This window comes from Salvelinus sp. IW2-2015, unplaced genomic scaffold (genome assembly GCF_002910315.2).
Source record: "Salvelinus sp. IW2-2015 unplaced genomic scaffold, ASM291031v2 Un_scaffold4103, whole genome shotgun sequence".
Classification (NCBI taxonomy): domain Eukaryota; kingdom Metazoa; phylum Chordata; class Actinopteri; order Salmoniformes; family Salmonidae; genus Salvelinus; species Salvelinus sp. IW2-2015.
In genome coordinates, this window is record NW_019945375.1 from 9,042 (window position 1) to 26,529 (window position 17,488).

Here is a 17,488-nt window from a genome sequence, read left to right on the forward strand (position 1 = left end):
TACATTGAGAGCATCCTGACTGGTTGCATCACTGCCTGGTATGACAACTGCTCGACCTCCGACCACAAGGCACTACAGAGGGTAGTGCATACTGCCCAGTACATTGCTGGGGCCAAGCTTCCTGCCATCCAGGACCTCTGTACTAGGCGGTGTCAGAGGAAGGCCCCAAAAATTGTCAAAGACTCCAGCCACCCTAGTCATAGACTGTTCTCTCTGCTACCGCACGGCAAGTGGTACCGGAGCACCAAGTCTAGGTCCAAGAGGCTTCTAAACAGCTTCTACCCCCAAGCCATAAGACTCCTGAACATCAAGTCAAATGGCTAACCAGACTATTTGCATTGCCCCCCCACCTACCTCCCCTCACCACTGCCACTCTCTGCTGTTATCTATGCATAGTCTCTTTAATAACTCTAGCTACATGTACATACTACCTCAACTAACTGGTGCCCCCCCACATTGACTCTGTACCGGCACCCCCATGTATATATTGTTATTTTTTACTGCTGCTCTTTAATTACTTGTTACTTTTATCTCTTATTCTTATCCATATTTTTTTTAAACTGCACTGCTGGTTAGGGGCTCGTAAGTAAGCATTTCACTGTAAGGTCTACCTACACCTGTTGTATTCAGCATTTCACTGTAAGCTCTACCTACACCTGTTGTATTCAGCATTTCACTGTAAGGTCTACCTACACCTGTTGTATTCAGCATTTCACTGTAAGGTCTATTACACCTGTTGTATTCAGCATGTCACTGTAAGGTCTTCCTACACCTGTTGTATTCAGCATGTCACTGTAAGGTCTACATACACCTGTTGTATTCAGCATTTCACTGTAAGGTCTATCTACACCTGTTGTATTCAGCGCATGTGACTAATACAGCAAATACATTGTAAATACATGTAACTACCACGTCAGTAACCATTTAAGTAATAAGCCTCGAGGGGGTGTGATATATGGCCATCTCCCATCCCCATATGGATCACAGATCCAGCTGTATATAATATATAAACATCATATATAAACAGGTCTCTCCAGGATCACAGCTCCATCTGTATATAATATATAAACAGGTCTCTCCAGGATCACAGCTCCAGCTGTATATAATTGTAGTAACCTGGTATATTTATGTTTACCAATAGATGGCAGTATTGACTCAAGACGGGGGTTTGCTTCCCGCTATCCGTAGCTATTTCCTATGTCTGCCTATATTACCATGATTAAGAATGCTTCAGGTAGTTTTAAGCTAGGTGCATAAGAGAATGTAAATCTAAGTTACAATTAAATACTAAACCGTATGTAAGTCTCATGAGTCGTAATACTAAGAAGCCTTTAAGGATACTACATATTTGGCGATGAAGATGAGATCTCTGTCTGCTGAGTAGTGCACTAGCACTTCAGCTGATTGCAGTAACACCTTTGACTTTGCAAAATTTTCTTCCTGTCTTTCTGACCATTTCCAGGCCACATCCTTCCTTAACAGTTGATGTAGAGGAGCTAAGAGGGTAGAGAGGTTCGGGAGGAAGCGATTATAATAATTCAGTAAGCCTAGATAAGCTTTCAGCTCTGTAACATTTGTCGGAGCTGGAGCTTCCACAACAGCCYTCACTTTAGCTTTGACAGTGTGTACCCCCTTGGCATCCACCTTGTGACCCAGGTACTGCACTTCATCAGCTAACAGTGTACACTTGCTCCTCTTCAGCCGGAGACCGGCRTCCTCCATCCTCCTCAAAACTTCACCTAAGTTTCTGAGATGTTCCTCCTTCGTGACTCCCGTGACAAGAATGTCGTCGAGGTAAATTGCTACCTTGGGTATCCCCTGCAGAATTCCCTCCATAGGTCTTTGGAAGATAGCTGGTGCAGAAGACACCCCGAAAGGTAAGCGTTTATAGGTAAACATCCCTCTGTGGGTGTTTATGGTCAGGTACTTCTGTGAAGCTTTATCCATTAGCACTTGCTGATATGCGTGACTAGTGTCCAGTTTTGTAAACTGTTGCCCTCCGGTTAACGTTGAAAGCAAATCCTCCACTTTGGGTATGGGGTACTGCTCCAGAGAGAGGCTTCCTAAATATGGTTCCCAATCAGAGACAATGAATGACAGCTGCCTCTGATTGAGAACCATATCAGGCCAAACGAGAAAACCCCACATAGAAACCCCACATAGAAACAGACAACATAGTTAATACCCACCCAACTCACGTCCTGACCAACTAAATAAAGACTAAAACAAAAGAAATAAGGTCAGACACGTGACAACGTCATATATAAATCTAAATCTAAATCAAATCAAATCAAATTGTATTTCTCACATACACATGGTTAGCAGATGTTAATGCGAGTGTAGCGAAATGCTTGTGCTTCTAGTACCGACAATGCAGTAATAACCAACAAGTAATCTAACCTAACAATTCCACAACTACTACCTTATACACACAAGTGTAAAGGGATAAAGAATATGTACATAAAGATATGTGCATGAGTGATGGTACAGAACGGCATAGGCAAGATGCAGTAGATGGTTTAGAGTACAGTATATACATATGAGATGAGTAATGTAGGGTATATAAACATAAAGTGGCATAGTTTAAAGTGGCTAGTGATACATGTATTACAATAATTTCCATCAATTCCCATTATTAAAGTGGCTGGAGTTGAGTCAGTATGCTGTAAGCAGCCACTAAATGTTAGTGGTGGCTGTTTAACAGTCTGATGGCCTTGAGATAGAAGCTGTTTTTCAGTCTCTCGGTTCCTGCTTTGATGCACCTGTACTGACCTCGCCTTCTGGATGATAGCGCGGTGAACAGGCAGTGGCTCGGGTGGTTGTTGTCCTTGATGATCTTTATGGCCTTCCTGTGACATCGGGTGGTGTAGGTTTCCTGGAGGGCAGGTAGTTTGCCCCCGGTGATGCGTTGTGCAGACCTCACTACCCTCTGGAGAGCCTTACGGTTGTGGCGGAGCAGTTGCCGTACCAGGCGGTGATACAGCCCGACCGGATGCTCCGATTGTTCATCTGTAGAAGTTTGTGAGTACTTTTGGTGACAAGCCGAATTGCTTCAGCCTCCTGAGGTTGAAGAGGCGCTGCTGCGCCTTCTTCACAACGCTGTCTGTGTGGGTGGACCAATTCAGTTTGTCCGTGATGTGTACACCGAGGAACTTAAAACTTTCCACCTTCTCCACTACTGTCCGTCGATGTGGATAGGGGGGTGCTCCCTCTGCTGTTTCCTGAAGTCCACAATCATCTCCTTTGTTTTGTTGACGTTGAGTGTGAGGTTATTTTCCTGACACCACACTCCGAGGGCCCTCACCTCCTCCCTGTATTCCGTCTCGTCTTGTTGGTAATCAAGCCTACCACTGTAGTGTCGTCCGCAAACTTGATGATTGAGTTGGAGGCGTGCATGGCCACGCAGTCGTGGGTGAACAGGGAGTACAGGAGAGGGCTCAGAACGCACCCTTGTGGGGCCCCAGTGTGAGGATCAGCGGGGTGGAGATGTTGTTACCTACCCTCACCACCTGGAGGCGGCCCGTCAGGAAGTCCAGGACCCAGTTGCACAGGGCGGGTCAAGACCCAGGGTCTCGAGCTGATGACGAGTTTGGGGTACTATGGTGTTAATGCTGAGCTGTAGTCGATGAACAGCATTCTCACATAGGTATTCCTCTTGTCCAGATGGGTTTCAGGTCTCTCTCCAGGAACACAGATCCAGCTGTATATAATATATAAACAGCTCTCTCCAGGATCACAGCACCAGCTGTATATAATATATAAACATCATATATAAACAGGTCTCTCCATGAACACAGCTCCAGCTGTAAATAATATTTAAACAGGTCTCTCCAGGATCACAGCACCAGCTGTATATAATATATAAACATCATATATAAACAGGTCTCTCCAGGATCACAGCTCCAGCTGTATATAATAATATAAACTTCCTTGCTGAGTGGCCTTTCAGGTTATGTCGATATAGAACTCGTTTTACTGTGGATATAGATACTTTGTACCTGTTTCTCCAGCATCTTCACAAGGTCCTTTGCTGTTGTTCTGGGATTGATTTTCACTTTCGCACCAAAGTACGTAATCTCTAGGAGACAGAACACATCTCCTTCCTGAGTGGTTTGACGGCTGCGTGGTCCCATGGTGTTTATACTTGTGTACTCTTGTTTGTACAAATGAATGTGGTACCTTCAGGCATTTTGAAATTGCTCCCAAGGATGAACCAGACTTGTGGAGGTTTACAATTTTCTATCTGAGGTCTTGGCTGATTTCTTTTGATTTTTCCATGATGTCAATCAAAGAGGCAATGAGTTTGAAGGTAGGCCTTGAAATACATCCACAGGTACACTCCAATTGACTCAAATGATGTCAATTAGCCTATCAGAAGCTTCTAAAGCCATGACATAATTTTCTGGAATGTTCCAAGCTGTTTAAAGGCACAGTCAACTTAGTGTATGTAAACTTCTGACTCACTGGATTGTGAAATGTGAAATAATCTGTCTAATCTGTCTAAACAATTGTTGGAAAAATGACTTGTGTCATCCACCAAAGCAGACTTGCCAAAATTATAGTTTGTTAAAAACTTCATCGGGATAGGGGGCAGTGTTTCCACTTTGAACAAAATAGCATGCCCAAACGAAATTTCCTCCTACTCTGTCCCAGACGGTAATACATGCATATTATTATTACTATTGTATAGAAAACACTCAGAAGTTTCTAAAACTGTTTGAATTATTTCTGTAAGTATAACAGAACTCATTTGGCAGACAAAAACCTGAGAAGAGGTCAAAACAGGAATGAGAAGTCGATTTTCAAAACAGTGTCAAATGGTACCCCTTCTAGATAGAAAACACTCCAAAGTTTCCAAAACTGTCAAAATATTGTCTGTGAGAAAAACAATACTTATTCTGCAAGCGAAATCCTGAGAAAAAGACACCCGGAAGTGATATTTGAAGAAAACTAACTTTGTTTCCTGGCCCGTCTAACCTCCATTTAAAGGGGTATCAACCAGATTATTTTTCCAGTGGCTTCCTCAGGCTGTGACCAGGCTTTAGACATCGTTTCAGGCTTTTATTTTGAAAAATGAGCGAGATGTTTCAAAAGAGGTCAGGTGTCCTCTGATATTTCCTGCACGCACGTGAGGAGCTCACCATTTTCATTTTCTCTCTTAATGAATAGGTTATGCTCCGTTGAAATATTATCGATTATGTTTGTTAAAGACAACCTGAGGTTTGATTATAAAAAACATTTTAAATGTTTTACGACCATTTCGGATTCTTTTGGGGATTTAACGAACAAAAAAGAACATTTGTTGTGTAACTGGGAGTCTCGTGAGTGGGAACACCCGACGATTATCAAAGGTAAGCGATTCGTTTGATTGCTTTTCTTACTTTCGTGACCAAGCTAGCCAAGCTAATATAAGGCTAAGCTGTTATAGCATTGAAAGCTACACTCACAAAAGCTTGGATTTCTTTCGCTGTAAAATATATTTTCAAAATCTGACACCATAGGTGGATTAACAACAACCTAAGCTGTGTTTTGGTATATTTCACTTGTGATTGCATGATTATAAATATTTGTAGTAATATTTTTGAATTTGGCGCCCTGCAATTAAGCAGTTGTTTAGAAAAGTGAACCCGTATTCCGTAGCGCAGAAAAGTTAAGGAGCATGAAAGTCCACATGTTCAAGAAGGCACTTCTGCCAAAAAATGAATTTTGATGAAATAATAAAAAGAAACATTCAAACGCCTCTCCTGTGAATCATGAAGTCATGACTTTCCTGAAACTAGTCACACATGGGGTGTACTTACAATGGTGTTTGTTCTTCACTGGTTTCCCTTTTTCTTGTGGCAACAGGCCACAAATCTTGCTGCTGTGATGACCCACCGTGGAATTTCAACCAATATTTTTGTATTTGTATTATTATGGATCCCCATTAGTTCCTGCCAAGGAAGCAGCTAATCTTCCTGGGTTTATTATGGATCCCCATTAATTCCTGCCAAGGCAGCAGCTACGCTTCCTGGGGTTTATTATGGACCCCATTAGTTCCTGCCAAGGCAGCAGCTACTCTTCCTGGGGTTTATTATGGATCCCAATTAGTTCCTGCCAAGGCAGCAGCTACTCTTCCTGGGGTTTATATGGATCCCAGTTAGTTCCTGCCAAGGCAGCAGCTACTCTTCCTGGGGTTTATTATGGATCCCCATTAATTCCTGCCAAGGCAGCAGCTACGCTTCCTGGGGTTATTATGGATCCCCATTAGTTCCTGCCAAGGCAGCAGCTACTCTTCCTGGGGTTTATTATGGATCCCAATTAGTTCCTGCCAAGGCAGCAGCTACTCTTCCTGGGGTTTATTATGGATCCCAGTTAGTTCCTGCCAAGGCAGCAGCTACTCTTCCTGGTGTTTATTATGGTCCCCATTAGTTCCTGCCAAGGCAGCAGCTACTCTCCCTGGGGTATTTATGGATCCCCATTAGTTCCTGCCAAGGCAGCACCTCTCTCCTGGTGTTTATTATGGATCCCCATTAGTTCCTGCCAAGGCAGCAGCTACTCTTCCTGGTGTTTATATGGATCCCCATTAGTTCCTGCCAAGGCAGCAGCTACTCTTCCTGGGTTTATTATGGATCCCCATTAGTTCCTGCCAAGGCAGCAACTACTCTTCCTGGGGTTTATTATGGATCCCCATTAGTTCCTGCCAAGGCAGCAGCTACTCTTCCTGGGGTCCAGGCAAATTAAGGCTGTTTATACAATTTAAAAAATACAATACATTCACAGATTTCACAACACACTGTGTGCCCTTAGGCTCCTACTCCACCACTACCACATATCTACAGTACAAATTCCATGTGTACGTGTATAGTGCGTATGTATCGTGTGTTTATTCATGTGTCTGTGCCTATGTTTGTGTTGCTTCACAGTCCCCGCTGTTCCATGAGGTGTTTTTACCTGCTTTTTAAATCTGATTCTACTGCTTGCATCAGTTACCTGATGTGGAATAGAGTTCCATGTAGTCATGGCTCTTTGTAGTACTGTGCACCTCCCATAGTCTGTTCTGGACTTGGGGACTGTGAAGAGACCTCTTGTGGCATACAAGCTGTGAGCCAGTAGTTCAAACAGACAGCTCGGTGCATTCCACATGTCAATACCTCTCATAAAAGCAAGAAGTGATGAAGTGAAACAAAAAATAGGGCATTTAGAACCTGCCTTGTTGATAGTGCTGTTAAGAAGGTAGAGCAGCGCTTTGTTATGGACAAACTTCTCCCCATATTAGCAGTGTTTATCAAATTATTGTGGGGTCGGTTAATCTGAAGGAAATATGTGTCTCTAATATGGTCATACATTTGGCAGGAGGTTAGGAAGTGCAGCTCAGTTTCCACCTCATTTGTGGGCAGTGAGCACATAGCCTCTCTTCTCTTGAGAGCCATGTCTGCCTACGGTGGCCTTGCTCAATAGCAAGGCTATGCTCACTGGAATGTACATAGTTAAAGCTTTCCTTAAGTTTGGGTCAGTCACAGTGGTCAGGTATTCTGCCACTGTGTACACTCTGTTTAGGACAAATAGCATTCTAGTTTGCTCTGTTAATCTTACTTGTCTCCAGTGTCGTGGTAATTTCCTGTATTACTCAATAAAAGAGAGAGAGAGAGCCAACCACACCCAAGTCAGAGTTATATTATAAAGTCCATCTTTAATTATATATGAGCTTCACCAAAGCCCTTTAATGACTCTCAGATCAATTCAGTGTCTATAAACTGAATTCTCTGAGAGTGTTTACACAAACAATTCTTAGTTTCATTTATAGCCAAAATACACCCTCTCAACTTACAAAGAATCCTTTACCCGAAAGAGGGTATCCTATCGCTAGAAGCATCAGCTATAAATCATCGTTCAGTTTGATCTCCCAAGACAAGGTTAAATCTCATGCTTGGTACTTCACTGTCTACCAAATCATTACCTCATCCAATGGCATATATCAATTGTAATTTCTAGATACTCCCAAACCTGGACAAACTCAAAATCAGACAGTGAGCCTCTTAGGTCAAATACTAGGTCAAGATAAGGGCAACCTCGAGGGGAAATACAATGGTTCCAAACACGGCCAAACTCTTCCCCCTATGAGAAAAGTAGGAGTGACTGGCGTACATACATTGTATGAGAAACTAACTGGTTCCCCAATTAATAACTCCATCCCGTCACATGGTTTAGGAATAGTTACAGACACGTTCCATAAGAAAACAACGTTCCATTCTGTCCTCCTCCCCTTCTGATATTCTACTAGCACCACAGGTTTAACGGATACATTGACTTATGAAGACAAGCCTGACCTCTCCCCTCTCTGGCCCCATTCTAAAGACAAGTATCTCACAAGCATATGATGAAATAAACATCTTATCTATGGTGCCTAGCTAAATCTGATTCAGCCACGACACAAGTAATTATATTTTAGTTTTCTCATGATATGGTTGGGTCTAATTGTGTTGCTGTCCTGGCGCTCCGTGGGGTCTGTTTGTAGTTGGGAACAGAGCCAGGACCAGCTTGCTTAGGGAGCTCTTCTCCAGGTTGATTTATCTGTAGATGATGGCTTTGCTATGTAAGGTTTGGGAATTGCTTCCTTTTAAGGTGGTTGAGAATTTAATGGCTCTTTTCTGGATTTTGATCATTAACGGGTCTCGTCCTAATTCTGCTCTGCATGCATTATTTGGTGTTTTACGTTGTACACAGAGGATATTTTTTGCAGAATCTGCATGCAATCCCATTGTGGTGTTTGTCCCATTCTGTGAATTCTTGGTTGGTGAGCGAACCCCATACCTCACAACATAATGGCAATGGGTTCTGTAACTGATTCAAGTATCTTTAGCCAGATCCTAATTGGTATGTCAAATGTTATGTTCCTTTTGATGGCATAGAAGGCCCTTTTTGCCTTGTCTATCAGATCGTTCACAGCTTTGTGGAAGTTACCTGTGGCGGTGATGTTTAGGCTGAGGTAGGTATAGTTTTTTGTGTGCTCCAGGATAACGGTGTCTAGAGGGAATTAGTGCGAACTGGACCTTTTTTAGAACACCATTATTTTGGTCTTACTGAGATTTACTGTCAGGGCCCAGGTCTCGCAGAATCTGTGCAGAACATCTAGGTGCTCCTGTAGGCCCTGTGGAAAGAAACGTGTGTGTTTTTTGCCAATTTCACTTGTTGTTTGTGTACATGGATTTTATAATGTTCTATGTTTATCCCCCGACAACACTTTCCATCAATCTGTTGCCGCCTGTTATAGACCCCCCTCAGCTCCCAGCTGTGCCCTGGACACCATATGTGAATTGATTGACCCCCCATCTATCTTCAGAGATCATTCTGTTAGGTGACCTAAACTGGGATATGCTTAACATCCCGGCCATCCTACAATCTAAGCTTGATGCCCTCAATCTCACACAAATTATCAAGGAAACCCACCAGGTACAACCCTAAATCCGTAACCATGGGCACCCTCATAGATATTATCCTGACCAACTTGCCCTGCAAATACACCTMTGCTGTTTTCAATCAGGATCTCAGCGATCACTGCCTCATTGCATCCGCTATGGGTCCGCGGTCAAACGACCACCCCTCATCACTGTCAAATGCTCCCTAAAACACTTCTGCGAGCAGGCCTTTCTAATCGACCTGGCCTGGGTATCCTGGAAGGATTTTGACCTCATCCTGTCAGTCGAGGATGCCTGGTCGTTCTTTAAAAGTAATTTCCTCACCATCTTAAATAAGCATGCCCCTTTCATAAAATGTAGAACTAAGAACAGATATAGCCCTTGGTTCACTCCAGACCTGACTGCCCTTGACCATCACAAAAACATCCTGTGGCRGACTGCAATTGCAACGAATAGTCCCCGAGATATGCAACTGTTCAGGGAAGTCAGGAACCAATACACGCAGTCAGTCAGAAAAGCAAAGGCTAGCTTTTTCAAACAGATATTTGCATCCTGTAGTTTTAACTCCAAAAAGTTTGAGGACACTGTAAAGTCCATGGAGAACAAGAGCACCTCCTTCCAGCTGCCCACTGCACTGAGGCTAGGTCACACTGTCACCACTGATAAATCCACGATATTCGAGAATTTCAATAAGCATTTATCTACGGCTGGCCATGCTTTCCTCCTGGCTACCCAACCCCGGCCAACAGCTACGTACCCCCCGCAGCTACTTGCCCAAGCCTCCCCAGCTTCTCCTTCACCCAAATCCAGATAGCAGATGTTCTGAAAGAGCTGCAAAACCTGGACCTGTGCAAATCAGCTGGGCTAGACAATCTGGACCCTCTCTTTCTAACATTATCCGCCGCCATTGTTGCAACCCCTATTACAAGTCTGTACAACCTCTCTTTCGTATCGTCTGAGATCCCTAAAGATTGGAAAGCTGCCGCGGTCATCCCCCTCTTCAAACGGGGTGACACTCTAGACCCAAACTGTTATAGACCTATATCCATCCTGCCCTACCTTTCTAAAGTCTTCGAAAGCCAAGTTAATAAAAAGATCACTGACCATTTCGAATCCCACCGTACCTTCTCCGCTGTGCAATACGGTTTCCGAGCTGGTCACGGGTGCACCTCAGCCACGCTCAAGGTACAAACAATATCATATCCGCCATCGATAAAATATTGTACTGTGCAGCCGTCTTCATCGACCTGGCCATGGCTTTCAATTCTGTCAATCACCGTATTCTTACCGGCAGACTCAACAGCCTTGGTTCTCAAATGACTGCCTCGGCTGGTTCACCAACTACTTCTCAGACAGAGTTCAGTGTGTCAAATCGGAGGGCCTGTTGTCCGGACATCTGGCAGTCTCTATGGGGGTACCACAGAGTTCAAATCTCGGGCCGACTCTTTTCTCTGTATATATCAACGATGTCGCACTGGCTGCGGGTGATTCCCTGATCCACCTCTACGCAGACGACACCATTCTGTATACATCTGACCCTTCTTTGGACACTGTGTTAACTTCTTTGGGCTCAACTCCCGTTTACGGGATCGATTTGACAACATCCGGTGAAATGGCAGAGCGCCAAATTCAAAAAGAAATATTAAAAATATTTAACTTTCATACATTCACAAGTGCATCACACCAAATTGAAGCTTAACTTCTCGTTAATCTAGCCACCGTGTCAGATTTCAAAAAGGTTTTACGGCGAAAGCAAACCATGCGATTATCTTAGGACAGCGCCCAGCATACCAACACATGAAAATCAGATTTCAACTTGCCAGGCGCAACACAAAAGTCAGAAATAACGATTTAATTCATGCCTTACCTTTGAAGAACTTCTTCTGTTGGCACTCCAATATGTCCCATAAACATCACAAATGGTCCTTTTGTTCGATTAATTCCATCGTTATATCTCCAAAATGTCCATTTATTTGGCGTGTTTGATTCAGAAAAACACCGGTTCCAACTCGCCCAGCATGACACCTAACAATATCTAATACGTTCCCTGCAAACGCTGTCCAAACATTTGAAACAACTTTCCTAATACAACTTTAGGTATTTTTTAACGTAAATAATCGATACAATTTAAGATGGGATAAACGGTGTTCAATACCGGATAAAAACAACGTGACGTGCGTGACCTGGAGCGTGCATCAAAACATTAGAGAGCACTAGGCTGGACCCTCATTCTGAGCTGCCGTACTTTCTCTAAAGAAAACATCAACCAATTCCTAAAGACTGTTGACATCCAGTGGAAGCGATAGGAACTCCATCTATATATATATAATATTATATATATATATATACATCTAGATACACATAGAAACACCTCAACAACAAAACACTCCTGGATGGTTGTCCTTGGGTTTCGCCTGCCAAATATGTTATGTTAACTCACAGACATAATTTTAACAGTTTTAGAAACTTTAGAGTGTTTTCTATCCAAATCTACCAATTATATGCAAACTTAGCTTCTGGGCCTAGGCAGTTTACTTTGGGCACGTTTTGACGTCACATCCGGACGTCAAAATACTGCCCCCTAGCCCAAAGAAGTTAACTAACCTCCAGATGAGCTTCAATGCCATACACACATCCTTCCTGGCCTCCAACTGCTCTTAAATGCTAGTAAAACCAAATGCATGTTCTTCAACCGTTCGCTGCCCGCACCCGCCCAGCTAGCATCACTACTCCAGACGGTTTTGACTTAGAATATGTGGACAACAACAAATACCTAGGTGTCTGGCTAAACTGTAAACTCTCCTTCCAGACTCATATTAAACATCTCCAATCCAAAATGAAATCTAGAATCGGCTTTCTATTTCACAACAAAGCCTCCTTCACTCACGCCGCCAAACATACCCAAGTAAAACTGACTATCCTACCGATCCTCGACTTCGGCGATGTCATTTACAAAATAGCCTCCAACACTCTACTCAGCAAACTGGATGCAGACTATCACAGTGCCATCCGTTTTTTCAACAAAGCCTCATATACCACCCACCACCGCGACCTGTATGCTCTCGTTGGCTGGCCCTCACTTCATATTCATCACCAAACCCACTGGCTACAGGTCATCTATAAGTCTTGCTAGAATAAGCTCCACCCTATCTCAGCTCACTGGTCACAATAACAACACCCACCTGTAGCATGCGCTCCAGCAGGTGTATTTCACTGGTCATCCCCAATGTCAACACCTCCTTTGGCTATTTATCTATTCATAAATTGGTAAATAGCCCTGGTATTGATAATTGGTAAATGCCCTGGTATTGATCATTAGTAAGTAGCCCTGGTATTGATAAGGGAGAACTGGACATAAGCAGGAGCCTCATTGGAAGTAATTTGATAGGATTCTAAGTAGCACAGTATTGACTAGTAAATCATCTGCTATGATTTACATTTCTAAGTGGTTCTGTATTGGATAAGTAAATACATGGCCACACTGATGAACTAGTTCTGTGTTGAACAGGTGATCATGTTGAAGAGAGTGAGGCTGAGATCACCTGATCACCATAACAACCATCAGAATGGAACTCATGGAATTCTAATATAGAACTGTGAGTCACAATGCTGTATGTTGTTACATTGTAGCTCCATCTGCTGGAACAATAGTGGCATTTGATCAAATGTGATCTATTAACTGATACATGTATTATTCTGATTGGAATGTGTTTTAATATAATGGGTGTTGTATTATTCATTAGCAGCTGTCCTTTAACATCAGTCATATACTGGTCATATACTGTATAGCATTATGGTTGATACATTGTAAATGCCTTAACTTTTCATGTCTATACAGATCAACTGATAGTGTTGTGGTTCAGGCATTATTGTTACATGTTCAGTATAATGTTATACCGTTACATGTTACAGAGATAAGAAAACATACGGAGAGTAGAATTCAATTATTGTAATTATTTACTTTATTTTCCAATGTTGGTCTCTATAGAAACAGCCCACAGGGACTTGAGTATCTTCTAAATGCTCCATTCCAGGTTCCCCTATAGCCCCGGGGCCTTGAGTATCTTCTAAATGCTCCATTCCAGGTTCCCCCTACAGCCCCCAGGGCCTTGAGTATCTTCTAAATGCTCCATTCCAGGTTCCCCCTACAGCCCCCAGGGCCTTGAGTATCTTCTAAATACTCCATTCCAGGTTCCACCTACAGCCCCCAGGGCCTTGAGTATCTTCTAAATGCTCCATTCCAGGTTCTCCCTACAGCCCCAGGGCCTTGGTGTCTTCTAAATACTCCATTCCAGGTTCCCCCTACAGCCCCCAGGGCCTTGAGTATCTTCTAAATACTCCATTCCAGGTTCCCCCTACAGCCCCCAGGGCCTTGAGTATCTTCTAAATACGCCATTCCAGGTTTCCCCTACAGCCCTCAGGGCCTTGAGTATCTTCTAAATAATCCATTCCAGGTTCCCCCTACAGCCCCAGGGCCTTGAGTATCCTTCTAAATACTCCATTCCAGGTTCCCCCTACAGCCCCCAGGGACTTGAGTATCTTCTAAATACTCCATTCCAGGTTCCCTCTACTACTTTTATGTTGCTGCATGATACTGATCAAATGATTCAGGAATAATTCAATATCAGAGATATTATATATATATATATCTATTATTATATAGATCTTGAGTATATCTCTAATATTGAATTATTCGTGAATCATTAGATAAGTATCAGGCAGCAACATAAAATGAGTGTAATTTCTGCCACACTGCTCACACCTATCTAGCTAGACTACATCTGACAGTGAAAGGCACATAAATTGAATGTGTTCAATGTTTTTGGGGCAATTTCACATCGCAAGTTTGTTGTCCAGTGGGGATTTCAGCATGTAAATCTTGGTGGGGCAAACTGAATTTTTAGATTCATGCCAACAAAACCACGACACAACACAACACTAAACAATACATTAATTGCACTATAACGGTGACAAACAGTGCCCACAAACTATGTAGGGCTACATAAAGCTGTCCCAACAGCACCATGGAGTAAATTCTTACCAGCGCTACACCTGGCTATCAGCGGAGCCTTGTCTGGCAGTGAAACAGTTTATTCAGCCTCATTTACTGCCTTTTTAAAAGCATAGCTGATATGGCTGACTTGTTTAAACAAATGTGGTTTCTACTGACAACTGAGATGTACAAACTATGGCATAAGGGAATGGTAAGCGGGTGAGAGGCAATCCRTCATTTCGTTTAAGACATTAATGAGCTAAGACGGACGTAGTAACTATTTGTATAAATGTATTGTTCTCTGCAGATCATCTCAAGCTCTGACAGGTTGGATGGGGAGCGTCGCTGCACAGATATTTTCAGGCCTCTCCAGAGATGTTCGATCGGGTTCAAGTCCGGGCTCTGGCTGGGCCACTCAAGGACATTCAGAGACTTGTCCCGAAGCCACTTCTGCATTGTCTTGGCTGTGTGCGTAGGGTCGTTGCCTGTTGGATGGTGAACCTTCGCCCCAGTCTGAGGTCCTGAGCGCTCTGGAGCAGGTTTTCATCAAAGATCTCTCTGTACTTTGCGCCGTTCATCTTTCCCTCGATCCTGACTAGTCTCCCAGTCCCTGCCGCTGAAAAWCATACCCTAAGCATGATGCTGCCACCACAATGCTTCACCATAGGGATGGTGCCAGGTTTCCTCCAGACATGACGCTTGGCATTCAGGCCAACTTTTGACAAACTCAAAGCGAGCTGTCATGTGCATTTTACTGAGGAGTTGCTTCCGTCTGGCCATTCCACCATAAAGGCCTGATTGGTGGTGCTGCAGAGATGGTTGTCCTTCTGGAAGTTTCTCCCTTCTCCACAGAGGAACTCTGGAGCTCTGTCAGAGTGACCATTGTGTTCTTGGTCACCTCCCTGACCAAGGCCCTTCTCCCCCGATTACTCAGTTTGGCCGGGCGGCCAGATCTATGAAGAGTCTTTGTGGTTCCAAACTTCTTCCATTTATGGAATGATGGAGGCCACTGTGTTCTTGGGGACCTTCAATGCTGCAGACATTTTTTGGTGCCCTTCCCTAGATCTGTTCCTCGACACAATCCTGTCTGGGAGCTCCACGGACAATTCCTTCAAACTCATGGCTTGGTTTTTGCTCTGAAATGCACAGTCAACTGTGGAAACATATAGTCAGGTGTGCGCCTTTCCAAATCATGTCCAATCAATTTAATTTACCACAGGTGGACTCCAATCAAGTTGTAGAAACATCTCAAGGATGGTCAATGGAAACATGATGCACCTGAGTTAAATTTCGAGATTCATAGCAAAGGGTCAATGGTTATGTAAATAACGTATTTCTGTTTTCTATTTTTTATCAATTTGCAAAAAATTAAATAAAAACTGTTTTCACTATATCATTATGGGGTATTGTGTGTAGATTGATGAGGAAAAAAATGAATTGAATGCATTTTAGAATAAGGCTGTAATGTAACAACATGTGGAAAAAGAGAAGGGGTCTGAATACCTTCCAAATGCACTGTAATATTCTATGGAACTCTGTTTGGGTCACAAAAGATACAATATTCTATGGAACTCTGTTTGGGTCACAAAAGATACAATATTCTATGGAACTCTGTTTGGGTCACAAAAGATTACAATTTACTATGGAACTCTGTTTGGGTCACAAAAGATACAATATTCTATGGAACTCTGTTTGGGTCACAAAAGATACAATATTCTATGGAACTCTGTTTGGGTCACAAAAGATACAAATATTCTATGGAACTCTGTTTGGGTCACAAAAGATACAATATTCTATGGAACTCTGTTTGGGTCAAAAGATACAATATTCTATGGAACTCTGTTTGGGTCACAAAAGATACAATATTCTATGGAACTCTGTTTGGGTCACAAAAGATACAATATTTCTATGGAACTCTGTTTGGGTCAAAAAATATACAATATTCTATGGAACTCTGTTTGGGTCACAAAAGATACAATATTCTATGGAACTCTGTTTGGGTCACAAAAGATACAATATTCTATGGAACTGTGTTTGGGTCACAAAAATACAATATTCTATGGAACTCTGTTTGGGTCAAAAAAAGATACAATATTCTTATGGAACTCTGTTTGGGTCTTTGTGTGTCAAAAAAGATACACGTCAAATAACACTGTGTGAACTTGTCAAATAAGCTTGTTGACCAATCAGGACCTGAATTTTACTGCACGTCACATAATAATTTAACTCGTTCATACATTTTTTACATAGTTATTACACATTGATTACACTATCACTCGTATTTCATATGTCACAACGATTCAGCGATACATATGCTATGATGCTGATRAAGTTGTCTYGCTCACCTACAGTGCTGGTCATAAAAAAAGCTAGCTAGCTCATGGATGCAAATAATATTCTTCCCCAAAAACATAGCAAAACGATAGCTAGCTAACTATCTAGCTAGGTGTCATCATCTAAAATAACCCTAATTTATAAGACAGTTCTTATTTGATTAATTGTGGTCGGACCCATCTATGTGAAAATAGCCACAATAAGGATTAGCCACAGTAGTGGACTTTGCGGTTAGCCTTCAAAATAAAAGTATGTCATTGACAGTGATGCAAATKAATACAAATAGTATAATTATGCCATAATTGAATAGATCTAAACAAGGTTGRAATGTCATATAAAATCAACAAAAGACAATAATTTGTTAATTTGACAAAAATCTGTTGAATTTACTCTGGATGTATTAGACTTTAGAAATGCATTGGGGGCTTATTATATTATTATTATTATTATTATTATTATACTTATTTAACTGTACAGCCTTACCTATGGATTGTAGATCAATGACATGGGGTATCAGTCTACTCAGTGACACCCAGAGAACATTAGCATCGAAGCTCTTATTGGGGTGGCAGGTAGCCCAGTGGTTAAAGCATTGGGCCAGTAACCAAAAAGGTTTCTGGATCAAATCCCCGAGCTGACAATGTAAAAATCTGTCGTTCTACCTGTGAACAAGGCAGTTAACCCACTGATCACCGGTAGGGCGTCATTGTAAATAAGAATTTGCTCTTAACTGACTTGCCTACTTGAATAAATAAAATGTTTT